Here is a 27,462-nt window from a genome sequence, read left to right as displayed (position 1 = left end):
GTATGAATATTATTGATCGCCTCGACGTTCTAAGTCGATCTAGCCATCTCCGTCCGTCTGCCGAAATCACGGAAGTTGTAGAACAAGTAAAGCTATACACTTGAAATTTTGCACGTATACTTAACATCGTTGGGGATTGCAAATGGCCCATGTCGATTCAGATTTAGATATAGCTTATATATTTATAAACCGATCTCCCGATTTGACTTCCTGATTTGGTTGATTTGGCTGAAATTTTGCACGTAGTGTTCTGTTATGACATCCAACAACTGTGCTAAGTAATGTTCATCGGTCTATAACTTTATATAGCTCCCATATAACCGATCTCCCGATTTGATTTCTTGAGACCCTGGAAACCGCAATTTTTATCCGATTTCGCTGAAATCTTGCATTCTGAATTTTCTTCTAACAACTGTACCAAATACGATCTAAATCAGTCTATAACCTGATATAGCTCCCATGTAAACCGGTCTCTCGATCATACTTGGTCCTAAGATTCGGCCCGGCCGAACTCAGCACGTCTTCACTTATTCTTAATAAATTGATTTTAAAATTTCGTATTCACAAACACATAATTTCATTAAATAATTATTGAACATTTTTCGAATTTTTTGGTGTTTTATCTGGCAATTCCGGTTATTTGACAATGACAAATTGTCTATAAAAATTTAAAAGGAATTATTTTCTTTAAAATTTTTGCTGCTAGCGAGAACTAGCAGGCGAGAACTTCAAGATAGTGCGTGACTTCACCATTTTGGTTGTTACTTCCCTATTGGGAAGTCCATTAAAATCTTCGCCCTCGAAGTTAGATACTGCTCCATCTCAAGTTATTGGTGCTGGTATGTAAGAGTTTTTTTAAAATATTACGTTAATGTAATGTTCAAAGTAGGTGACAATTACCTCCCTAAACTCCAAGACTTTTTCTTGACCCTACCGCCTTGGTAGTTATCGCTTCTACAATGTTCCGCGTTTATTTACGGTCCGAATCGGACTTTAACTTTAAATAGATCCAATAGCATAAAGTTCTTATTCATTATTCTTTGTTTGCCTAAAAATATAATACCGCGCATAGAACTCAACAAATGCGATCCATGGTGGAGGGTATATAAGATTCGGCCCGGCCGAACTTAGCACGCTCTTACTTGTTTGTTTATAGATTATTTCATGCAATTGTTGACCGTGACTGCGCCTCAAAAAGTCCATCCACTTAGTCCAATTTTGGCATACTCTTTCCAACATTTCGGCTGGTATCCCACGAATAAATGCTTCAGTGTAGTCTTCCAATGCGTCAATGGAAGCGGGCTTGTCTGTATAGGCATGAGCCTTAACATACTACCACAAAAAATAGTGTAAAACTCGCCCCTGTGGAATGTGGTGTTGTCTTGTTGAATCCACATGTTATGCAAGTCAGCCTCTTACATTTTGGGCAAAAAAACAAGTTTGATATCTTCTCACGGTAGCACTCACCATTTACAGTTAAGCTACGATTCGCATCATCTTAAGAAGTACGGTCTAATGATGCCGCCAGCATATAAACCGCACCAAACAGACTTTTGCTGAGTGCATTACTCTTGCAATGCTTCTGGATGATCTTCACTTCAAAATCGACAATTCAGCATATTTATGTACTCAGTGAGCCAAAAGTGAGCTTCATCGCTGACAACAATTTTTCGATAAAAAAGTGGATCAACTTTGCTAGAGCCCATTCACTAAAAATTCTGCATTGCGGAAGGTCGTTCGGCTTCAATTCTTGCACCTGCTGTATTTTGAAAGGCTTCTAACCTAAATCCTTTTGTAAAATTTTCCACGTTGTTGAGTAACGGAGGGTCAAAAGCTTTAAACGGCGATGTATCGATAGTTGATGGTCGTCATTAACAATGAAGATGTTTCACAGTGAAACAAAACACGAAACGTGCGTGAGCTGTTTAAACCCCAACGATGAAAGATACACCAAAAAGATAACAGCCTAAACAAGTAAGAGCGTGCTAGGTTTATATGGGAGCTGTATCAAGCTATTGATCGATTCACACCATATTAGAAACGTATGTTGAAGGTCATACTTGGATCTAGACTTCCTGAGCCAATAGGGCAATTCTCATCCGATTTGGCTGAAATTTTGCATGATGTGTTTTGTTATGACTTTCAATAACTGTGCTAAGTATGGCCAAATCGGTACATAACCTGATATAGCTGCCATATAAACCGATCTGGGATTTTAAATTCTTGAACCTATAGAGGGCGCATTTCCTATCCGATTTGGCTGAAATTTTGTATGAGGTGTTTTGTCATGACATCCAACAACTGTACTAAGTATGGTTCAAATCGGCTTATATGACAGCTATATAACCTGATATAGCTGCCATATAAGCCGATCTAGGGGCTTGACTTCTTGAGCTTCTGGAGGGCGAAATTCTTATCTGATTTTGTTGAAATTTGTGCATCAAAAATCGAAATATGATCCGATTTTTGAGTACAAACCACTGTTCAATTGTGTATAACAAAATATTGGTCTTTTTAGTAGCTATATCTAAAAATAAACCGATCTGAACCATATACAACATGGGTGTCGAAAAGCCTAAAATAAGTAAATGTGTCCAATTTCAGTTAAATCGGATTATAAATACGCATTTTTTGGGGCCATGGCTTTAAATCGAGATATCGGTCTATATGGCAGCAATATGCAAATCTTGATCGATTTAGACAAAATTGCAGAAATATGTGCAGGGGCTTAACTTAACTCTCTGTCCCAAATTTCTGCAACATCGGAAAATAAATGCGCCTTTTATGGGCCCAAAACATTAAATCGAGGGATCGGTCTACATGGCAGCTATATCCAAATCTGGACCGATCTAGGCCAAATTCACGAAGGATGTCACAACGCACTGTCCCAAATTTCAGCAAAATCGGATAATAAATGTGGCTTTTATTGGTCTAAGACCCAAATCTGCGGATCGGTCTATATGGGGGCTATATCAAGATATAGTCCGATATAGCCCATCTTCGAACTTAACCTGCTTATGTGACAAAAAAAGAATCTGTGCAAAGTTTCAGCTCAATATCTCTATTTTTGAAGACTCTAGCGTGATTTCAACAGACAGACAGACAGACGGTCAGACGGACGGACATTCCTAGATCGTCTTAGATTTTTACGCTGATCAAGAATATATATATATACTTAATGGGGTCGGAAATGGATATTTCGATGTGTTGCAAACGGAATGACAAAATGAATATACCCCCATCCTTCAGTGGTGTTCCTTATAGACTCAGAAACTGCTGAACCGATTTTCTTGACATTTTCACAGATGGTGCATATTGATCCCATGGTGAAAATGGGGTATTAAATTTTCTGATATCTAAAGGGGCGGACCCTCTCCCTTACCCTAATTTTAAAAAAATTTAAATTTCGGTGATGTGTATTGCTATTTAAGCGAAATTTTGTGTGCTATCTTATAGTAACCTACAAACAAAAATTTGGTATCCAAATTTTGGATGGGGTACCTAGGGGGCCGCCGCACCACCAAAACCAACCAAATATATATATATAGTCCAATCACGACAATATGTGACTCAAATGAAAGGTATTTAAGAGTAGAAAACGTATCTGATATCCAATTGTCTTACCAAGTGTTTGGGGGACCGCCCCAACCCCCAAAACACCCCTAAAACGGACATATTTACCGACCATGGCAATACGAATCTAATATCAAAATGTGTGACCAAGTGTTGGCCACCCAACCTAAAAACACCACCAAACAGGACTTATTTACTGACCATCGCAGTATGGGGCTCAAATAGAAGGTATTTGAGTGTAGAATACGAATATGATATCCAAATGTGGAACCAAGTGTTTTGGGGACCACCCCTTCCCTAAAACAACCCCAAAGGGCACAAATTTACGAGCATGGCAATATGGGGCTCAAATAAAAGGTCTTTGGAAGTACCCCACGGATCTGATATCAATATTCGGGAAAGAGTTTCTAAGGGGCCAACCCACCCCATAACACTTAAATAGGAAGTATTTGCTGACCATTGCAATATGGTGCTGAAGTAAAAGGTACTTTAGTACTCTAAAGCTTACACATATTTCCGAAGCTGATATATATATTCAGAGAAAGTCACTGAATGGCCGCCCCATCCCCCAAAACACCCCCCAAACCGGACATGTTTGCCGACTATGCAAGTATGGGGCGCAAATGGAAGGTGTTTTGGAGTAGGCCACGAATCTGATATCAACATGCGGGACCAACTGTTTAGGGGACGTCCCACCCCCAAAACAACCCCCAAATAGGACGAATGTGCTCACCATGGCAATTTGGGTCTTCAAGAGAGTGGAGCTCTCCACAAAGCGGACATATTTGCAAATTTTGCAATAAGGGGTATTTGAAGTTAGAAAACGAATTTGATATCCAATATCGGGTTCAAATAAATGATATTGAGAGTAGAGCACGATTATGATTTATTTTCAGGGCTAAGGGTTTGGGGGACAACCCCACTCAACAACACACACCTAAATCGGACATATTTACCGACCAGGTCAATGTGGGGCTTAAATGAAAAGTATTGGGAAGTAGAGCACGAAATTGATACCCATTTTTGGGACAAATTTTCTGGGGGTCTACAATTATATATTGACCATCGTAATATGGGGCTCAAGTAAAGGTATTTGGGAGTAGAATACGAATCTGATCACCAAATGTGGCACCATGTATTTGGGACACCACCCCTTCCCCAAGAGTACAAATTTACCGACCAAATGAAAGGTATTTGGGATTAGAAAACGAATATGATAACCAATTTTGGGGCCAAGTGATTGGGTACGTCTCATCCCATAAACTTCCCTCTAACCAATGGCAATATGGGATCAATATGTATGGTATTTGAGAGAAGAGAACGATGAGGATATTTTTGTTAGGGCCAAGTGTCTGGGGACCAACTCACCCTGAAAACACCCATAAATCGGACCGGTCAAGGCAATATGGGACTCAAATGAAGGTATTTGGGAGTAGATCACGAAATTCATACCCACTTTTGGAACCACTGGGGGTCCACACCACCCCCTACACCCAACAACCGCCACCCTGGGAGCCTTCTTACTCCCATAATCCCCATGAGTTTATCGGGCTCAAATAAAGTTCCTTAAGAATGGAATACATCTAATATCCAAACTCAAATGACCATAAACCCGTTGAGCGAATTCATAAATCAGTAAAGATCATATGGGATTCAGATTAAGGCATTTAATTGTTAAACTGCTAGCCAAGCGATATATAATTTAAAACTACTTTTTTAAAATACTGGTGTTAACTAGTATAATTCGTCGACGCGTGTATTTCGACATATGTACATAGAAACATACACATTTGAAAAGCATGTAATAATACTCCATTCATTGCTAGAACAGGCAAAGAAAGCACTAAGACTCATATTTGATTTGAAGCTAGATAATTGTAAAATCCCAACTTTGGCATGTTTTTTGACTAATTTTGACAGTACGGATACACACACACCCACGAACAGCTGTTTTTTAATGAACAAAACAGGGCTAAGTTAAATATAACAAATTGAAAATTGGTAAAGTTTCTTAAATTAATTCAAGTGCTGACAATCAAGTGTAAATTTCAATACAGACTCAGTTGTCACAACCAAACCCCCATCCTGCTATGTAGTAGTAGGATGTACAGTGAAGACGACCACACTCACACGTACGCAAACAAGGAAATGAATTCTCTGCCACGCTTGAAAAGCATTTTTCTGTGGTATGGCGAACGTGTACGTGAGTATGTCTGAATGCGCTGTTGGATGCGTGCGAATGTATTTGTCCTTCGTTTCTAGAGCCTATTATGCATGTATTTGAGAAGATATTTGAATTAATTTTTCGCATGAACAATTATGAAATTAATTTTCGTTTACATATTCACTTTTGTTCCCGTGCATGCCTTCTGGATTTCTTGACTTTGCTCGAAATTTCATGACAACTGACACATTAAATTTGTTGCCATCTGAATTGCCTTCTGTCATTCAATTGCGACCGACTTAATTTCCGTTTCCTACGACGTATATTTTGAAGTCACTTTATTCTTCAAAAAGAAAAAAACGAAATGAATGCACAGGCGAATCCTATTTAATCGTTATGCCAAATATTTCAATATTGAACCCAATGGACTTCTAAATAGCAAACATTAAAGCAATAAACAATGGCTATTCGCAATAACTATTTGTTGTCGGAAAATTCCATCGGAAAATCTTCCCATGTTTTCTACCCTCGGTCATGAAATATTTATTAGTTCGAATGATTTTTTTGAAATACAGCGCTAAATGTATGGATGAAGATAAGCCAAAGGACAAGCGGGCAATTAGAAAGGCAGTACAATTATACCTCGATTTAATTCGACATTAAAATTACTCTAAAATATACAAGTAGAAAGGCCACCACCACCTCGGCTGGTGGGCCGGGCCGGTGGTTATTATACCCTCCACCCTCTTTCATCAAAATCCGGTGAAAATTGCATACCTTATATCCCATAGCAGTTATATCGAAATATGAGCCGATTTGGACCAAATACTTATAAGTACAAGTCACTGTTCAATTGTGTTTAACAAAATATTATAATTTTTAGTGGCCATATCTAAAAATGAACCGATCTGAACCATATACAACATGGATGTCGAAAAGCCTAACATAAGTCAATGTGTAAAAATTCAGTTAAATCGGATTACAAACGCGCATTTTTTGGGGCCAAGACTTTAAATCGAGATATCGGTCTATATGGCAGCAAAATGCAAATCTTGATCGATCTAGACCAAATTGCTGAAATATGAGGAGGGGCTCAATTTAACTCTCTGTCCCAAATTTCTACAACATCGAAAAATAAATGCGCCTTTTATGGTCCCAAAACATTAAATCGAGAGATCGGTCTATATGGCAGCTATATTCAAATCTGGACCGATCTGAGTGAAATGGAAGAAGGATATCGAAGGGCCTAACACAACTCACTGTCCCAAATTTCGGCGACATCGGACAATAAATTAGTTTTTTATGTCCCCAAAACCTAAAACCGAGAGATCGGTTTAAATATCAGCTATATCTAAATCTAGACCGATCTGTGCCATAATGCAGAATTATGTCAAGGGGCTTAACTTAACTCACTGTCCCAAATTTCGGCGACACCCTAAATCAGACGATCGGTCTATATGGCAGCTATATCCAAATCTGGACCAATCTGAGCCAAATTAACGAAGGATGTCGAAGGGCCTAACACAACTTACTGTCCCAAATTTCACCAATGTCGAATATTAATTGTGGTTTCAACGGGCCTAAGACCCTAAATCGGAGGATCAGTCTATATGGCAGCTATATCCAGATCTGGACCGATCTGAGCCAAATTCACGAAGGTGGGCATAAAAATACTACAAAGTAAAGTTTTCATTCAAGTTTTTTTTGCTTGTTAAGGCGAAGATCATTTTATTATACCCTCCACCATAGGATGGGGGTATACTAATTTCGTCATTCTATTTGTAACTACTCGAAATATTCGTCTGAGACCCCATAAAGTATATATATTCTTGATCGTCGTGACATTTTATGTCGATCTAGCCATGTCCGCCCGTCTGTCCGTCCATCCGTCCGTCTGTCTGTCCGTCCGTCTGTTTGTCGAAAGCAAGCTTACTTCCGAAGGAGCAAAGCTAGCCGCTTGAAGTTTTACACAAATACTTCCTATTAGTGTAGGTCGGTTTGTATTGTAAATGGGCCATGTCGGTCCATGTTTTGATATAGCTGCCATATAAACCGATCTTGGGTCTTGACTTCTTGAGCCTCTAGGGGCGCAATTCTTATCCGATTGGAATGCAATTTTGCACGTAGTATTTTGTTATGATATCCAACAACTGTGCCAAGTATGGTTCAAATCGGTTCATAACCTGATACAGCTGCCATATAAACCGATCTGGAATCTTGACTTCTTGAGCCACTAGAGGTCGAAATTATTATCCGATTTGCCTGAAATTTTGTATGACAGATCCTCTCATGACCATCAACATACGTGTTTATTTTGGTCTGAATCGGTCTATGGCCTGATACAGCTCCCATATAAATCGATCATTCTATTTTACTCTTTGAGCCCACAAAGGACGCAATTCTTATTCGAATTGGCAGACATTTTACACAGGTCTCCAACATACAATTTAGTTGTGGTCCAAACTTGTGGTCCATATCTTGATATCGCTCTAATAGCAGAGCAAATCTTTTCTTATATCCTGTTTTGCCTAAGAAGAAATTCCGGGAAAAGAACTCGACAAATGCGATCCATGGTGGACGGTATATAAGATTCGGCCCGGCCGAACTTAGTACGCTTTTACTTGTTTTATAGTTGTCATTTCGTGACGAGCTCAATGATCGACGAGTTTTTGCAATGGAAAAGTCAAGCTAGAGGATTCCACAACACCAACTATGGTATCACTCGTTGTGAGCTCTTGGCTAAAGCTGCCATTTATCATAAAAGATTGGGTGAGCGGGCTTCAAGGTCGTACATTGGTAGGTTTTATTTATATCGAATTCATTGCGAAAACCGCTTTATGATATAGGTACAACACTAACCAAGTTCGACACCCTGTCTACAAGATGTTCTTTTCTATGGCATGTGTTTTGTGTTGTAGTGATGCATTTCTTGTACACACAACTAAAATTACTTCTATGGTACACACATATTCCTGTGGACCTTTCAAAAGTTTAGTTAATAGATCCGGACACTCGTTGCTATTCTGAGTGTCAAAGTTCGAATCCCGTCCGGGCAAGTTTTTTGCCCTAAAGGCGAAGATCATTTTATTTTATAAAGCTGTCTGTTGAAATAACGATACTGCCTTTTAAAATAAAGAGATGGGCTATATCGGACTATATCTTCATATAGCCCCCATATAGACTGATCCTCCGATTTAGGGTCTTAGGCCCATAAAAGCCACATTTATTATCCGATTTTGCTGAAATTTGGGACAGTGAGTTGTATTACGCCCTTCGACACCCTCCTTTAATTTAGCCGAGATCGGTCAAGATTTGGATATAGCTGCCATATAGACAAATCCGCCGATTTAGGGTCTTATTCCCATAAAAGCCACATTTATTATTCGATTTTGCTGAAATTTGGAACAGTAAATTGTATTACGCCCTTTGACATCCTTCTTCAATTTGGCCCAGATCGGGCAAGATTTGGATGTATATAGACCGATCCGCCGATTTAGGGTCTTAGGCCCATTAAGGCCACATTTGTTGTCCGATTTTACCGAAATTTGGGACAGTAAGTTGTGTTAAGCCTCTCGGCATACTTCTGCAATACAGCACAGATCGTTAAGCCCCTCGGCATACCTCTGCAATACAGCACAGATCGGTCCAGATTTGTATATAGCTACCATATAGACCGATCTGTCGATTTAAGGTTTTGGGCTCATTAAAGGCGCATTTATTGTCCGATGTCGCCGAAATTTGGGTCCGTGAGTTAGGTTAAGCCCCTCCACATATTTCTGCAATTTGGCTCAAAGCGGCCCAGATTTGCATATAGCTGCCGTATAGACCGATCTCTCGATGTAAGTTTTTTGGCCGCATTCATTGTCCGATTTCGCCGAAATGTAGGACAGTAAGTTGTGTTGGGCTATTCGACATTTTTCCGAAACTTGGTCGAAATCGGTATAGATTTGGATATGGCTGCCATATAGACCGATATCTTGGTTTAAAGTATTGGCCCTTTAAAAGGCGCATTTATAATCTGATTTCACTGAAATTTGACACAGTGACTTATTTGAGGCTTTTCGACATCCTTGGTGCATATGGTTCAGATCGGTTTATTTTTAGATATATCTACTAAAAAGACCAATATTTTGTTATACACAATAGACTTTTATTTATTAGTATTAGGTCCATATCGGAACATATTTCGATATAGCTGCTATGGGGCATATGCGCATTTTTCACCGGATTTTGACGAAAGGTGGTTTACATATATGCCCGAGGTGGTGGGTATCCAAAGTTCGGCCCAGCCGAATTTAACACCTTTTTACTTGTTTGTTTAAATTTAGATACAAAAGGCCATGCCAGTCATGTGCAAATTAGTAGAGCAATGACAAACGATGTAAGCTGGCTCATCTACATTTCAACATGAATACCTATGGATGGACCAGGTAGCTTCTTTACAATAATATTCCACAAATTAGAATCATCTCTTCCAACAAAATTTCTAAACAAATTCTAAACCATAAGAAGTAGGATAAAATTTTTAAAGCAGATTTGACAAAACCTCATATTTTTTAAGTAAGAAATGTAGTTTTAGCAGTAAGAAATGTTTGCTAATACAGCAGCACGATGTTTGCTGAAACAGTAGTAATGTTTGCTCTCCTATTTTCAGCTGACAGAATCTTCTGTTTTATCAAAGGTTTTTGCTGTTTTGTCCTGTTGCCATGTTGCAACTCTAGGTCTGTTATGGTACTGGTTGTTTGTTGAAGAAAATTTCATGTATCGTGGTATTTTGACCAATTTAATATATTCGCTTTTGTCAAATCGGATAAAAAAGTAAGAGGGTAGAAATTTTTGGTATGTTTTTGTTGTTGAAAAAGGATGCGTGTCGATCAATGGCTGTGTGTCTCGTTATTTGGTAGACACTTCGCTACTTTTTATGAAGAAATGAGGTTTGGAACAGAGCTACGGAAAAAAATGTGGCTAGAGTTGCTTAGCACAGTTGTTGGAAGTCATAACAGAACACTACATGCAAAATTTCAGCCAAATCGGACTCAAATCGATTTACATGGGAGCTATATCTAAATCTGAACCGATATGGCCCATTTGCAATCCCCAACAACCTACATCAATATTAAGTATCTGTGCTAAATTTCAAGCTGCTAGCTCTACGCGTTTGACCACTATCGTGATTTCGACAGACGAACGGACATGACTAGATCGACTCAGATCGTCGAGGCGATCGAGAACATATATAATTAGGCCTTTTATTCAAAGTGTGACTCTATAATCAACAAGCTAGGGCATGCTCCGCTGCGCCTTCTTTTACTTAATATGGAACAAAACTATCCTTTCCAAATTTATTTTCAACAATTAAAGAGATTTTAGTAAAATACCTTGCTACGAAAAATAGTATATGTATATGGCTTGACTAATAAGATAACAAAATAAATGCCTTTATCTGAATCCCATATTATCTTTATTGGTCTACGAATTCGCTCGAAGGGTTTAGTGTAATTTAAGTTTGGATGTTTGATGTACTCCACTCTTAAAAACATTATATGATCCCGACATTACCATGGGGATTTTGGAAATTGGATGGCCCATAGGGTGGTGATTGGTATGTTTATGTCTGGTTTGGGGCATGGGCCCAAAAAACTATAAATATCGAACTCCACTCTCTTTAAGGCCCAAATTGTCATGGTGAGCAAATGCGTCCTTTTTGGGTTTACTTAAGGGGGTGGGTCGTCCCCAAGACAGTTTGTCCGGAATGCTATCAGATTCGTGGTCTACTACCAAATACCTTTCATTTAAGCCCCATATTGCTATGGTCATAAATTTGTCCTCTTTGGGGGGTGTTTATAGAGGCGGGCAGCCTATGGTTTCTAGTCTTAAATAACTTTCATTTGCGTCCCATAGTGTCGTTTCAGAATTTGGATACCAAATTTTAGTTTTTAGGTTACTATAAGAGATCGTACAAATTTTCGCTTGAATCGAACTACCCCTCTCCAAGATCAGTCGTTTCTGAATTTTAGGATAAGGGGGAGGGTCCGCCCCTCCTTCAGACATCAAAAATGTAGTACCCTATTTTCAACACGGGATCGTTATGCACAACCTGTGAAAATTTTAACAAAATCGCTTCAGCCACTTTTGAGTCTATACGGAACACACAAACAAACAAACCAACAAACCAATAAACAAACAAGCACAAATTGATTTTTACACCCACCACTAAAAGATGGGGGTATATTCATTTTGTCATTCCGTTTGCAACACATCGAAATATCCTTTTAAGACCCTATAAAGTATATATATTCTTGATCAGCGTAAAAATCTAAGATGATCTAAACATGTCCGTCCGTTTGTCCGTCTGTCTGTTGAAATCACGATACAGTCTTTAAACATAAAGATATTGAGATCAAATTTTGCACAGAGTCATTTTTTGTTCATAAGCAGGTTAAGTTCGAAGATGGGCTATATCGGACTATATCTTGATATAGCCCCCATATAGACCGATCCGCCGATTTAGGGTCTTAGGCCCATAAAAGCCACATTTATTATCCGATTTGGCTGAAATTTAGCACAGTGAGTTGTGTTAGGCCCTTAGATATCCTTCATCAATTTGGCCCAGATCGGTCCAGATTTGGATATAGCTGCCATATAGACCGATCCTCCGATTTAGGGTCTAGGGCCCATAAAAGCCACATTTATTATCCGATTTGGCTGAAATTTGGGACAGTGAGTTGTGTTAGGCTCTTAGATATCATTCATCAATTTGGCTTAGATCGGTCCAGATTTGGATATAGCTGCCATATAGACCGATCCTCCGGTTAAGGGTCTAGGGCCCATAAAAGCCACATTTATTATCCGATTTGGCTGAAATTTGGGACAGTGAGTTGTGTTAGGCTCTTAGATATCCTTCATCAATTTGGCTTAGATCGGTGTAGATTTGGATATAGCTGCCATATAGACCTATCCCCCGATTTAGGATCTTAGGCCCATAAAAGCCACATTTATTGTCCGATTTTGCTGAAATTTGGGACAGTGAGTTGTGTTAGGCCATCCGACATCCATCTCTAATTTGGCTCAGATAAGTCCAGATTTAGATATAGCTGCCATATAGACCGATCTCTCGATTTAAGGTATTGCGCCTATACAAGGCTCATTTATTGTCAGATTTTGCCAAAATTTGGGGTAGTGAGTTATGTTAGGCCCTTCGATATTTTTCGTCAATTTGGCTCAGATCGATCCAAATTTGGATGTAGCTGCCATATAGACCGATCTCTCGATTCAAGGTTTTGGGCCAATTAAAGGCCTTTTTATTGTCCGATGTCTCCGAAATTTGGGACAGTGAGCTGTGTTAGGCCCTTCGACATCCTTCCTTAATTTGGCCCAGATCGGTCTAGATACGAATATAGCTGCCATATAGACCGACATCTCGAGTTAAAGTCTTGGCCCCATAAAAGACGCATTTATAATCCGATTTCACTGAAATTTGGCATAGTGACTTATGTTAGGCTTTTCGACATCCGTGTTGTATATCCTTCAGATCGATTTATTTTTAGATGTAGCTGCAAAAAAAGACCAATATTTTGCTATATACAATTGAACAATGATTTGTACTTGTTAGTATTTTGTCCGAATCGGAACATATTTCGATATAGCTGCTATGGGGCATAGGGTATGCATTTTCACCGGATTTTGGCGAAGGGCGGTTACGTACGCTACCAACTCGGCTACTGGGCCGCCCTATATAGGATTTAAGTTGTAAAAAAAAACAAACAAAAGCGTGCTAAGTTCGGACAGGCCGAATCTTATATTCCCTCCACCATTGATCGCATTTGTCGAGTTCTATGCGCGGTATCTCTTTTTAGACAGACATAGAATATTGAATTAGAACTGTTATGCTTTGAGAGCTATATCAAGTTAATGTCCGATTCGGACCATAAATGAATGCTGAACATTGTAGAAGTCATTGTGTAATATTTCGGTTCATTCGCATAAGAATTGCGCCTTGTAGGGGCTCAAGAAGCAAAATAGGGTGAGAGGTTTATATGGGAGCTGTATCAAGCTATTGATGGATTCAGACTATATTATACACGTATGATGAAGGTCATGAGAGAAGCCGTTGTACAAAATTTCAGCCCTCTAGAAGTTCAAGAAGTCATGATCCCAGATCGGTTTATATGGCATCGGTTCTAGAGGCTCAAGAAGTCAATACCCAAGATCGGTTTAAATGTCAGTTATATCAAAACATGAACCGATATCATAACAAACACGTCGTGCAAAATTTCATTCCAATCGGGTAAGAATTGCACCTTCTAGAGGCTCAAGAAGTCATGACCCAAGATCGGTTTAAATGGCTGCTCGATATGGCTAGATCGATATAAAATATCGCGACGATCAAGAATATATATACTTTATGGGGTCTTAGACGCATATTTCGAGGTGTTACAAAAAGAATGACAAAATTAGTACACCCCCATCCTATGGTGGAGGGTATAAAAATATATTAATGTTCACTCAAGAAGTCAATACCCAAGATCGGTTTAAATGTCAGCTATATCAAAACATGAACCGATATCATAACAAACACGTCGTGCAAAATTTCATTCCAATCGGGTAAGAATTGCACCTTCTAGAGGCTCAAGAAGTCATGACCCAAGATCGGTTTAAATGGCTGCTCGATATGGCTAGATCGATATAAAATATCGCGACGATCAAGAATATATATACTTTATGGGGTCTTAGACGCATATTTCGAGGTGTTACAAAAAGAATGACGAAATTAGTACACCCCCATCCTATGGTGGAGGGTATAAAAAGCCGTTGTAGCAGTCTGCTCTGATATTTAAAGGTGAATATTCCAAAAGAAATTTAATTATTTTGCAAACAAAAACATCATTTAATTTTCTCACAAAATTTACAGAAAGGGTGAACATTAATATATTTTTATACCCTCCACCATAGGATGGGGGTATACTAATTTCGTCATTCTGTTTGTAACTACTCGAAATATTCGTCTGAGACACCATAAAGTATGTATATTCTTGATCGTCGCGATATTTTATATCGATCTAGCCATATCGAGCAGCCATTTAAACCGATCTTGGGTCATGACTTCTTGAGCTTCTAGAAGGTGCAATTCTTACCCGATTGGAATGAAATTTTGCACGACGTGTATACACGATAGTATATACAATATATTCTTGATCGTCGCGACATTATATGTCGATCTAGCCATGCCCGTCCGTCTGTCTGTCGAAATCACGCTAACTTCCGAAGGAGTAAAGCTAGCCGCTTGTAATTTTGCACAAATACTTCTTATTATTGTAGGTCGGTTTGTATTGGAAATGGGCCATATCGGTCCATGTTTGGATATAGCTGCCATATAAACCGATCTTGGGTCTTGACTTCTTGAGCCTCTAGAGTGCGCAATTCTTATCCGATTGGAATGAAATTTTGCACGACATGTTTTGTTATGATATCCAACAACTGTGCCAAGTTTGGTAAATCGGTTCATAACCTGATATAGCTGCCATATAAACTGATCTTGGGTTTTGACTTCTTGAGCCTCTAGAGGTCGCAATTATTATCCGATTTGCCTGAAATTTTGTACGACGGATTTTTTCATGACCATCAACATACGTGTTTATTATGGTCTGGATCGGTCTATAGCCCGATACAGCTCCCATATAAATCGATCTCTCTAGTTTACTTCTTGAGCCCCCAAAGGGCGCAACTCTTATTCGAATTGGCTGACATTTTACACAGGTCTCCAACATATAATTTAATTGTGGTCCAAACTGGACCATATCTTGATATCGCTCTAATAGCCGAGCAAATCTTTTTTATATCCTTTTTTGCCTAAGAAGAGATGTGGGGAAAAGAACTCGACAAAAGCGATCCATGGTGGAGGGTATATAAGATTCGGACCAGCCGAACTTATATGGCAGCAATATGCAAATCTTGATCGATCTAGACAAAATTGCAGAAATATGTGGAGGGGCTTAACTTTCTGTCCCAAATTTCTGCAACATCGGAAAAAATTCGCCTTTTAAGGGCCCAAAACATTAAATCGAGAGATCGGTCTTCATGGCAGCTATATCCAAATCTGGACCGATCTGAGTGAAATGGAAGAAGGATGTCGAAGGGCCTATCACAACTTACTGTCCCAAATTTCGGCGGTATCGGACAATAAATAAGCTTTTTATGGGATTAAAACACCAAATTGGAGGTTAGGTCTATATGCCAGCTATATCCAAATCTGGACCGATCTGAGGCAAAATAACGAAGGCTATAGGAGCGCATAACATAACTTACTCTCCAAAATTTCAGCAATATCCGATAATAAATGTGGCTTTTACGGGCCTAAGACCCTAAATCGAAGGATCGGTCTATATGGCAGCTATATCCAAATCTGAACCGATCTGGGTCAATTTGAAGACGGGTGTCGAAGGGCTAAACACAACGCACTGTCCCTAAATCGGCGGATCGGTCTAAATAGGGGCTATATCAAGATATAGTCCGATATAGCCCATCTGCGAACTTAACCTGCTTATGGACAAAAAAAAAATCTGTGCAAAGTTTCAGCTCAATATCTCTATGTTTAAAGACTGTAGCGTGATTTCAACAAACAGACGGACGGACATGTCTAGATCATCTTAGATTTTTAAACTGATCAAGAATATATACACTTTATAGGGTCGGAAATGGATATTTCGAAGTGTTGCAAACGGAATGACAAAATGAATATACCTCCATCTTTCGGTGGAGGGTGTAAAAAATAAATGTTTAAGTTAATTTTTTTATAAATGCGAACGAAACGTGAATTGCAAGTGTTAGTCAGCTATATATTGGGTTGCCTAAAAAGTAATTGCGGATTTTTTAAAAGAGAGTAAATGCATTTTTAATAAAACTTAGAATGAACTTTAATCAAATATATAATTGCCATTTTGTTCGATAACCTCTTGCCATCTTCCTGGCAAATTTAGTATTCCACGCTCATAGAACTTCTGGCCTTTATCTGCGATTTTATAGCCAAGTGCGATTTTATAGCCTCATCATTGCCGAAAGTTTTACCATTTAAGGAGTTCTGCAAAGATCGAAATAAATGGTAGTCTGATGGTGCAAGGTCAGGGCTATATGGTGGATGCATCAAAATTTCCCAGCCAAGCTCGATCAGTTTTTGGCGAGTGACCAAAGATGTGTGCGGTCTAGCGTTGTCCTGGTGGAATATAGTACCTTTACGATTGACCAATTCTGGTCGCTTCTCCTTGATGGCTGTATTCAATTTGTCCAATTGTTGACAGTAAACATCCGAATTAGTCGTTTGGTTCCTTGGAAGCAGCTCAAAATATCGTTCTACTAATCGTACAAATCGTTTTCGACTAACGTTGTTGTAAACAATCCATTTTTCATCTCCAGTTATGATTCGTTTTAAAAACGGATCGAATTCATTGCGTTTAAGATGCATATCACAAGCGTTGATTCGGTTTGTTAAATGAATTTCTTTCAATACATGTGGTACCCATATGGTTACCCATGACGCCAAACAAACAAATGTAAACAAAATTTCGCGCACTTTTTTTTCTAAAGCAAGCAAAAAGTAACAGCTGATAACTGACAGAAGAAAGAATGCAATTACAGAGTCACAAGCCTTTGAAAAAATTTGTCAACGCCGACTATATTACTACTATATTACCGACAATTACTTTTTGGGCAAACCAATAATTTGTACTGTTAGCTTCACTGAAACTTAACAAGTAAAAGCGTGCTAAGTTCGGCCGGGCCGAATCTTATATACCCTCCACCATGGATCGCATTTGTCGAGTTCTTTTCCCGGCATCTCTTCTTAGGCAAAACAGTATATAAGGAAAGATTTGCTCTGCTATTGGAGTGATATCTATGTATGGTCTGGTTTGGACCACAATTAAATTATATGTTGGAGACCTGTGTAAAATGTCTGCCAATTCGAATAAGAATTGCGCCCTTTGGGGGCTCAAGAAGTACAATAGAGAGATCGATTTTTATGGGAGCTGCATCGGGCTATAGACCGATTCAGACCATAATAAACACGTATGTTGATGGTCATGTCGTACAAAATTTCAGGCAAATCGGATAATAATTGCGCCCTTTAGAGGCTCAAGAAGTCAAAACCCAAGATCGGTTTATATGGCAGCTTTATCATGTTATGAACTGATTTGAACCTTATTTAACACAGTTGTTGAATATCATAACAAAACACGTCGTGCAAAATTTCATTCCAATCAGATAAGAATTGCGCACTCTAGAGGCTCAAGAAGTCGAGACCCAAGATCGGTTTATATGGCAGCTATATCAAAACGTGGACCGATAAAAAAAAATTTCAAGCGGCTAGCTTTACTCCTTCGGAAATTATCGTGCTTTCGACAGAAAGACGGAAGGTCGGACGGACATGGCTAGAGCGACATAAAATGTCACGACGATCAAGAATATATTGTATATACTTTATGGGGTCTCAGACGAATATTTCGAGTAGTTACAAACAGAATGACGAAATTAGTATACCTCCATCCTATGGTGGAGGGTATAAAAATGAATAATCATTATTCAATGTTCCCTCTTTGATTAGGCATAAACTGAACATGTTAAACAATTCCATATTTGCAAATAAACTTTTACTTTTAAACCACAGTTTATTACTCGATATAAAAGCTTTAAGGTAAAATATTCATGGGAAGAAGTTATGGCTACTACCTATTTGTATTAGGTAGTAGCCATAACTACTTTATTCGTTCTCTTTATACCTGATACGTTAAAATTAATTGTCATAGAACATGAAAAAAAAAACATTTCTAAGAAATACTTCACTATTTCCAAATTTAAATGTAACGGGGCCATGGCCGTCTTTTTCAAGTTTGGGAAGACTATGATAGGCAAATATCCTTATATTGAGTCATCAGGCGGCGCACTCAATACCGCTTAACGGACAGGGGGCGGACGACGAGACAATCACTAACTTTCTCAATATTGGGAAAACTAAAATAAACAAAGATCCAAATACTAAGGCATCAGACAGTGCAGGGGCGAGATATCCAACAAAACCTAACGAACAGGAACCCGTCGACGGAACCATCAATGACTTTATAGAGATTAGGTAGACTAGGATGGATTAATATCCTAATATTGAAACATCAGGCAGTGCAGTGACAGATAACTCAATGTCATCTAATACACAGGAAACAGACGGTGAGCCATAACATACTCCCAAGAAACCCATTAACTCAAAAATTGGAAGACAAGTATAGGCAAAAATCTTAATATTGCAACATCAGGCAGCGTAATCACGCCACAAAGATGAAAAAGTTTCTCTCAAAAACCCATGGCCAAACTGAAACATTAGTAGACGACATGTTGAGGCTTTAATGAAAAAGCATTTTCCCCAGGTTAACGCGGGACTCACGTAGACACCGGAATCTTGAAATAATCAGGTTGATCGAAGGTTTATCATAACGAAATTTATGGTCAAGGAAGCCATGAGGAGCTTCAAACCACTTTAGTTACCCGGAACTGATGAAATATTACCGGCATTACTACAGAAAGAGGCAGACTATCTGGCGTCTCCTCTGGCCACTATTTTTTTAGCGTGCCTGGGTCCTGTATAAACTCCGAAAAACTGACAGGAGACAAGGGTGGTATTTATACCTAAGCGCGGCACGGCAAGTTATGCGGCACCAAAGGCCTACAGACTTGTAAGCTTTACGTCCTTTCTACTCAGAACGATGAAACGTATTGTGGATACAATGATTAAATACAAACAGCATGCCTATATCAATGAAGGGTCAGTGGAGACTGCCCTGCACGAGGTTGATCATAAAATAGATGAATCCTTCCATGCCCGAACGTACACATTAGCGATTTGCATTGACATCGAGGGGACGGTGCGTACCAACACATTAATCCAATCCTTAGACCAGTACCGGGTACTTAGAGACTGGATAAACCATATGCTAAGGAACAGGTTTTGCTGGCGATGTGGTAATACTTCCTATGGGTAAGAATCCAAACCAGCTATGCAGAAGGGCCAAAAGGTGGACTAATTTCAAGTACCACATTTCATCAACAAAACGATTTCGATATCTGACAGGGTCAAATACTCAGGAGTGATCTTGGATAGGAAACGTAATTGTAAGTGTCGCTCGATATGGGGCCTGAATCCGAGGACAGTTCACTGGCTCGACAGGAGCGTGATAAGACAAATACTTACTTACGCCTCTGTAGTTTGGTGGACTGTTATGGAAAAGGGGTGCAACAAAAGTCCATAAAACAGGTTCAGAGAACATGTTGTATTTGCATGGGCGGAGCGATGAGGACCACGCCCACTAGGGCACTGGATTCTAGACATATAGATTAAGTATTCTTGTTTTTAATTCAAGCTCGAGGTCTTTCTGGAATTTCTCTTTTCTTTATTATTTATGCATCGACATTTCGCATTTCAATCAAATGCATTTTCAAGATATGGTCTACAAGAAATTAAATTTATTTTTAAACTATTGACATCACTGTATCTATTTTTTATTTAACTTACATACTTAAGTGAGAAACAAAACACAAACAACAATTTTATAGTTATGCGAACGTCTGCAACAGTCGTTGTCTGCTTTGCTACTGTTGTGAAGTTATTATTGTACTTTGTTCACTCGTTGTACCAATATTCTATAGTCTCGCGTATCCCTCTGTGTCTGCTTTGTAATTCATGCGTTTTGTTGTTGTCGTGTTGATGATGTGCATAGTTTTTAGTGTTAGTCTCTTGTTGTAATTTATCTCGTAATCTATTATTCTTACTTTCTCTAAGTCTGGCTCATGGTGTTCTGTTGCACAGTGCTCTGCTAATACCATTTTTTGGTGTGTGTTTCTACTTCTTTATTTAATGTCAGATTTATGGCCTGCCAGTCTAGTTTTTAGTTATTTTTGGTGGTTCCGATATATAATTTTTGGCACCCGGTAGTTGCATCTTCATTTGATTTGATCTCGTTTACTACATTCGATTTCTCCATCAGTGTCAGTAAATAAGGATCTAAGTGTGTTTCTGGTTTTGTGTGCGATTTGTATTTTGATTTTTCTATGCAATTTGCGTTTTTAAATCTCTGACAGTTTTGGTACATATGTTATGGATTTGTATGTTATTGGTTCTCCCCCATACTGTTCATTGATTTTTTTTAATAATGATTCAATGACTGTTAATGGGAAACTATTATTTTGAAGGATATTGATGATTTTCTTTTTGGATGGTGTAAATGATAATTTAATATTCTGCCTGATGATGAAGGCTTCTGATACCAGTTGATTAAAATATTGCTGTCGTATAAATTGCATATCCAAGTATGGTAAACTATTGTTTTCTTCTGTTTCTATTGTGAAATTGATGCTTGAATTAAAACCATTGGATGTTGCCAAGATTTGTCTATTGCACTTGTTTTGCTTATCCTAAAAAGGTGGTCCACATATTTCGTCAAGATCCTAGGTCTAACATCATAGTTTGAAAGGCATTCATCCAGTAGCTCCTTCATTATAATATCGGCCAATATTGGTGATGCCCCCGAACCCATGGACAAACCTTTCTTTTGCATATATAGCTTGTCCTTATATTTAAATGCCGATTTTCTTGGATGCTGAATCGTAGTATTCTGAATAAAAGACCCTTTGTCATGGTTGTAAAATTTTGAAGAATTGTCCACTTACTTTCTATCTTTCTTCTTATATTTAAAAATCAATTTGTGTTTGTTTGTTTGTATGTTCCTTATAGACTGAGAAACGGCTGAACTGATTTTCTTGAAATTTTCACAAATGTTGCATAATGACCCCGTGGTGAAAATAGGGTACTATATTTTTTGATATCTGACGGGGGGCAGACCCTCCGCCTTACCCTAATTTTCAGAAACGCCAGATCTCGGAGATGGGAGGTGTCATTAAAGCTAAATTTTGTGTGCTCTCATATAGTACCCTAAAAATAAAAATTTGGTATCCAAATTTCGGATGGGGTACCTAGGGGGGCTGCCCCACCCTAAAACCTACCAAACACATATTTAGACTAATCACGACAATATGGGACTCAAATGAAAGGTATTTAGGATAAGAAAACGTATCTGATATCCAATTGTCGGACCAAGTGCTAGGCGGACCACCACAAGCCCCAAAACACCCCTAAATCGGACATATTTACCTACCATGGCAATATGGTACTCAAACCAAAGTTATTTGCCAGTAGAATACGAATCTGATATCCAAATGCGGGACCAAGTTTCTGTGGGTCCACCGCTTCCCCAAAACACCCCCCAAACTGGACTTATTTACTGACCATGGGAATATGGGTTTTTAATAAAAGGTATTTGGGTGCAGAATATGAATCTGATATCCAAATATGGGATCAAATTTTTGGGGGGCCGCTTCTCCCCAAAAACATCCCCCAAAGGGTACAAATGTGCGACCATAACAATATGGGGCTGAAATGAAAGGTCTTTGGTAGTAAAGCACGAATTTGATATCAATATTCGGGAAAAGTGTCTATGGGGCCACACCACCACAACACCACCCAAATAGTAAGTATTTTCTGACGATTGCAATATGAGGCTCAAATAAGAGCGTTTTTAAAGTTGAACACGAACCCGATATACATTTTCAACTCACTGAGGGGCCGCCCATTCCACAAAACACCCCCCAAGCCGGTCATGATTGCCGACATGGAAATATGGGGCTCAAATTAGAGATATTTGGGAGTAGACCACGGATGTCCCACCACCATAACAACCACTAAATAGGACGTATTTGCTCACCAAGACAATTTCGGTCTTAAAGAGAGTGGAACTAAATATTCATAGTTTTTAGGGCCAATACCCCAAACCGGACATATTTACTGACTTTTGCAATAAGGAGTTTAAATCAGATTAGAAAACGAATTTGATATCCAATTTTGAGGCCAATTCCAATAAATAAATGATATATAGTTATATGAGAATAGAACATGCTGCTGATATATCTTCCGGGCTTAGTATTTGGGGGACCACCCCAATCCCCAAAACACCCCTAATTTTTTACTGACCATCGCAGTATAGGGCTCAAATAAAGGTATTTGAGATTAGAAAACGAATTTGATAACCTATTTTTGGGCCATGTGTTTGGGGGACGCCTCATCCTGTAAACTCCTCTTAAGCCAATGGCAATATGGGGTTTAAATAAATGGTGTTTGAGAGAAGAGCACGATGCTGATATTTTTTCAGGGCCAAGTATCTGGGGGACCACTTCTCCCCCGAAAACACCACTAAATCAGACATCATGAGAATATCGGTCAGCTCCCATATAAATCGATCTCTCTATTTTAATTTTTGAGCTCGCAAAGGGCGCAATTCTTATTCGAATTGGCTGACATTTTACACAGGTCTCCAACATATAATTTAATTGTGGTCCAAACCGGACCATATCTTGATATCGCTCTAATAGCAGAGCAAATCTTTTCTTTTTTTTTGCCTAAGAAGAGATGCCGGGAAAAGAACTCGACAAATGCGATCCATGGTGGAAGGTATATAAGATTCGGCCCTGCCGAACTTAGCACGCTTTTACTTGTTTTTATAAAAGACGCTATCAAAAACTGGAAAATAAACAATCTGCTATTCGTTAGTAAACTTTAAATATAATTACATTTGATTTAATTCATCTTTTACAATTATCGTCAACTTTTCCTCTGCACCTCCTCTGCACCTCCACTGGCCTTGACTATTTGTTACTCTTATTCTGTTTATTATTTTTCATACGTTCCACCATTTGTATGGGGTATATTAATTTCGTCATTCCGTGTAAAACCTCAAAATACTCGTCTAAGATCCCGTAAAGAATATATATTCTTGATATGACATTTTAAATTGATCTGGCCATGTCTGTCCGTCCATCCGAATCTTTGCACAAATACTTCTTATTAGTGTAGGTCGGTTGGAATTGCAAATGGGCCATATTGGTTCACTTTTTGATATGGTTGCCATATAAACCAATATTGGATCTTGACTTCTTGAGCCACTGGAAGCCACAATTTTGGTCCGATTTGGCTGAAATTTTACGCGTAGTGTTCTTTAATGACTTCCAATAAACTTTACATGCCACAATTTTTGTTTGGCTGAAATTTTTTATGTAATGTTTTGTTATGACGTCTAACAACTGTGCCAAGTACGGCCAAAATCGGTCTATAACCTCATATAGCTCCCATATAAACCGATCTAACGATTTGACTTCTTGAGCCCTTACCAGCCGAAATTTTTCCCGGCTTAGCTGCAATTTTGCACGTAGTGTTCTATTACGGCTTCCATGTGGTGTTCCGTTATGACTTCCAACAACTGTGCCAAGTACGGTCCAAATTGGTCTATAACTTGGTATAGCTCCCATGTAAACCGGTCCCTTGATTATTTTTGTTCTGTTCCTAGAAGCTTTATTTTTTGCTGGTTTGACAAAGTTTGGTATGCAGAATAAAATAATGTCCATCAACAAAATTTATTTTGTATACATTTTTAGCAGAATCCATGGTGGTGGGTTCCCAAGATTCGGCCCGGCCGAACTTAGCGCGCATTTACTTGTTTCTTCTTACATCCCCTACATAATTAAGCAGCAGTCATTTTAAGCAAACAACAGACTTTTCGGCAGTAAGCCTGCTATACTTAAATTGCAGTACTACTGCGGTAATAGCGGAACTTTAAAGGAAATTACTGAGGAGCAGCAAATACTGAATATCTTATGCTATCTGCGGATGCCACTTGTATTCATACAATAATACCGAAAAACTTGCTTGTTGTAAAAGCATTGCTTATTATTTGCTACATTGAAAATAATTTTTCAGAGTAGAGGATTTCTTGTTCGATTTGCAAAAACTTCAATTCATTTTTTCTTTGGCCAAACTTGGGCATCATTTACGAGTCTAATTGCATTGCAACCAAAGCTTTAAAGTTGTTGTGTAAATATTCCGTCAACTTTGTAAATAATCACTGACGATAACTCTATTTAACGGCATACCAATCGAACGTTTTATGCGTTCGGGTTTTTGTGTTTGCAATTTCTCCATTTCGCTACGACTTGCTTTGTTTCTTGTTTTATGTTGCTGACTTTCATACATCACAACAAACGAATCACTTAATCAGCATCGACGGAAACGGAAATTGTTACACTTTGTTCGTGCACACCCTCACAGTGAACACAGGCATAAACATATGTGCACTTATATTCATATATATATAAATGAATGAATGTTTAAGGGCTAACGAAAAAAGTGTGCATTAAGGTGGCAAAATGCCTATAACGCCGATCGCCTGGGTTCGAATACCCGCGTGACCACAGAAAATTGTTTCAACGGTGGTTATCTCTAAACAAATGCTGGCTACATTTGTGTTGTACAAAGTGGTGTCGCTATGCTGCACGCCGTTCGGACCCGGCATAAAAAAGAAGACCCCATATCATTGAGCTTAAAACTTTATTCGGACTGCACTCATTGATATGAATGAAGTATCCCCTGATCCTAAATGGAATGTTCATGAGAATTTAGTAGTTAGTTTTTGACCTTTTTATACCCACCACCGAAGGATGGGGGTATATTAATTTTGTCATTCCGTTTGCAACACATCGAAATATCCATTTCCGACCCTCTAAAGTATATATATTCTTGATCAGCATAAAAATCTAAGACGATCTAGACATGTCCGTCCGTCTGTCTGTTGAAATCACGCTACAATCTTTAAAAATAGACATATTGAGCTGAAACTTTGCACAGGTTCTTTTTTTGTCCATAAGCAGGTTAAGTTCGAAAACGGGCTATATCGGACTATATCTTGATATAGCCCCCATATAGACCGATCCGCCGATTTAGGGTCTTAGGCCCATAAAAGCCACATTTTTTATCCGATTTTACTGAAATTTGGGACAGTGACATGCTTCGTCAATTTGGATCAGATAGGTCCAGATTTGGATATAGCTGCCATATAGACCGATCCGCCGATTTAGGGTCTTAAGCCCATAAAAGCCACATTTATTATCCGATTTTGCTGAAGTTTGGGACAGTGAGTTGTCTTTGGCCCTTCGACATCTTTCTTCAATTTGGCCCAGATCGGTTCAGATTTGGATATAGCTGTCATATAGACTGATTTCTTGATTTAAGGTTTAAGCCGAAATTTGGGACAGTGAGTTAAGTTAAGCGCCTTGATATACTTTTCCAAAATCGCACAGATCGGTCCAGATTTGGATATAGCTGCCATATAGACCGATATCCAGGTTTTGGGTTTTGGGGCCATAAAAGACGCATTTATTGTCCGATGTCGCTGAAATTTCAGACAGTGAGTTTAGTTAGGCTCTTCGACGTCCTTCTTCAATTTTGCCCATATCGGCCCAGATTTGAATATATAGCTGCCATATAGACCGATCTCTCGAATTAAGGGTTTGGGCCCATAAAAGAGGCATTTATTGTCCGATTTCGCCGAAATTTGGGACAGTGCTTTGAGTTAGGCTCTTCGACATTTTAATGCAACTTGGCCCAAATCGGTCCAGATTTGGATGTAGCTGCCATGTAGACCGATATCTCGATTTAAATTCTTGGCCCCATAAAAGGCGCATTTATAATCCGATTTCACTGAAATTTGACACAGTCTTATGTTAGGCTTTTCGACATCCGTGTCGTATGTGGTTCAGATCGGTTTATTTTTAGATATAGCTATTGTACTTAGGGGACCACCCCAATCCCCAAACACCCCGAAATCTGGCATATTTACCGACTATGTCAATGTGGAGCTTAAATGAAAATTATTGGGGGTAGAGCAAGAATTGATACCCATTTTCGGTACCAATTTTCTGGGGTCTAACCCTTTCCCAAAATGCCCCACAAACAACAATTTTTTAGTGACCATCGCAATATGGCGCTCAAGTAAAGGTATTAGGGAATAGAATACGAATTTGATATCCAAATGTAGGACCATATATTTACGGCATCACCCCTTCCCCAGAGGGTTCAAATTTTTCGACCATGCCAATATGTGGCTCAAATGAAAGGTATTTCAGGTATTCCTCTTAAGCCATATGGGGTTAATGGCCTCCCATCCTTTAGTGGAGGGTATAAAAATAAACCGATCTGAACCATATACAACATGCATGTCGAAAAGCCTAACATAAGTCAATGTGTCAAATTTCAGTTAAAACGGATTATAAATGCGCATTTTTTGGGGCCAAGACTTTAAATCGAGATATCGGTCTATATGGCAGCAATATACAAATCTTGATCGATCTAGACCAAATTGCAGAAATATGGGGAGGGGCTCAACTTAACTCTCTGTCCCAAATTTCTGCAACATCGGAATATAAATGCGGAAATTTTATAGGCCCAAAACATTAAATCGAGAGATCTCTCTATATGGCAGCTATATCCAAATCTGGACCGATCTGAGCCAAATTGACGATGGATGTCGAAGGGCCTAACACAACTCACTGTCCCAAATTCCAGCAAAATCGGATTATAAATGTGGCTTTTATTGGCCTAAGACCGTAAATCGGCGGATCGGTCTATATGGGGGCTATATCAAGATATAGCGCACCCTCGAACTTAACCTGCTTATGGACAAAACAAGAATCTGTTTATACCCCCCATCCTTCGGTGGGGATTGGGTTATCAGATTATTGGGCCAAAAAATGGAATGTTTCCCATTTCTTGCTTCCGTCGTCCATTTTATCATGGTTTCGTCAACATG

The 27,462-nt window shown here is 38.9% G+C and overlaps 1 long non-coding RNA gene across 1 annotated transcript in view; it reads left to right on the top strand.

Moving 5' to 3' along the window:
• The first annotated feature begins 702 nt into the window (after window positions 1-702).
• The window catches only part of LOC131995154 (uncharacterized), a 120,132-nt gene continuing 93,372 nt past the window's right edge, over window positions 703-27,462 (top strand). Inside the window, exon 1 of the long non-coding RNA XR_009397209.1 lies at window positions 703-839. This is a non-coding gene — a long non-coding RNA (uncharacterized LOC131995154). The remainder of the gene's footprint in view (window positions 840-27,462) is intronic.

Source organism: Stomoxys calcitrans, chromosome 2 (genome assembly GCF_963082655.1).
Source record: "Stomoxys calcitrans chromosome 2, idStoCalc2.1, whole genome shotgun sequence".
In the NCBI taxonomy this organism is placed as follows: domain Eukaryota; kingdom Metazoa; phylum Arthropoda; class Insecta; order Diptera; family Muscidae; genus Stomoxys; species Stomoxys calcitrans.
Note: the sequence above shows the minus strand (reverse complement) of the source record. Positions and strands in the feature narration are given on the sequence as shown.